Here is a 1,394-nt window from a genome sequence, read left to right on the forward strand (position 1 = left end):
TCAACTAACCCTTCATCATTGTGCACAGTAATGGCATGAAGTTGCTCTCTTGAGTTAGTTTTAGTATTACTTGGTAGGCCACCTTGTGGTCGTTTAGAGATCAACTTAGCAAGCTGTCCTATTTGAGTTTCGAGCCATTGAATCGACGCTTATTGATTCTTAAGCGCTATTTCAGTATTCTGAAAATGAGTTTCCGACACCGAGACGAATTTTGTAAATATCTCTTCAAGGTTCGGTTTCTTTTCTTGTTGGTAAGGTGGTTGTTGAAAACCTGGAGGATGTTTTTGCCTTTGATTTCCCTGACCACCCCACGAGAAATTGGGATGGTTCCTCGAACCTACATTATAAGTGTTACTAAACGGGTTATTTTGAGGTCTAGAATTTGTACCCATATAGTGGACTTGTTCCTCCTCGGTGCTAGGGTTGAAGGATGGACAATCCGTGTTGTGTATTCCTCCTTCATTTGAATCACACCTCATCATTGGATGAACCAATGAAGAACTGAGTAAACCATTAATTTTTCTATTCAAAAGTTCTACTGATTAGAAAGCATAGAAACTGAATCGACATTAAAAACGCTGGCTGCTTTCATTGGCTTTGTCCTCATGACTTGCCACTGATAATTATTCAGTGATATCTCTTCTATAAACTCATAAGCCTCTTCAGGTGTATTATTGTTAACAGTCCCACCAGTACCTGCGTTAATCATCTGATTAGTCGAGAGATTTAAACTGTCGTGGAAAGTTTGAACTTGTAACCAAAGAGGTAACCCATGGTGAGGGCACCTTCTCAATAGATCCTTGTATCTCTCCCATGCATTGTAGAGTGTTTCTAAATCCATCTGTACAAAAGAGGAGATATCATTCCTCAGTTTAGCCGTTTTAGCCGGTGGGAAATATTTAAGCAAAAATTTTTTGGTCATTTATTCCCAAGTAGTGATTGACCCTCGTGGTAACGAGTTTAACCACTATTTAACTTTGTTCCTCATTGAGAATGGAAACAACCGAAGGCGAATGGCATCGTCAGAAACCCCTATTGTCGCATTAACTCGATCATTGGATTCCCTTATTAGATTTGACTCTAATTCGGCAGATTTATGTCGTCCTATCTCTAGGATTGCATGCAACTCCGCTTAATTATGGATGATCTACTCTTAAACAGAGACTTTTGCTCCACTGAATAAGCACATCAAAAACCTGAATTAATATCCTGGAATATTAAAGCAAGGGTTAAATTCACAATTAAGAATAAGAACAAGTATTTATCATATAACTCAAGTAATAATAAGACCCATCTTAGGTTTTATATCCCTTAGGTATTTAGGAAGTTTAGCTCATAATAATAATGGAAAACATCTCAAATTTTGGAAAACAACAAAACATAAAGAAACCCAA

At 37.6% G+C, this 1,394-nt stretch overlaps 1 non-coding gene across 1 annotated transcript; it reads left to right on the forward strand.

The window, feature by feature from the left end:
• The first annotated feature begins 767 nt into the window (after positions 1–767).
• Positions 768–874, forward strand: LOC121225498 (small nucleolar RNA R71). Its single transcript, XR_005923378.1, has one exon. It is a non-coding gene; the product is annotated as a small nucleolar RNA R71 (small nucleolar RNA).
• Positions 875–1,394: the final 520 nt, after the last annotated feature.

This window comes from Gossypium hirsutum, chromosome A03 (assembly GCF_007990345.1).
Source record: "Gossypium hirsutum isolate 1008001.06 chromosome A03, Gossypium_hirsutum_v2.1, whole genome shotgun sequence".
Lineage (NCBI taxonomy): Eukaryota > Viridiplantae > Streptophyta > Magnoliopsida > Malvales > Malvaceae > Gossypium > Gossypium hirsutum.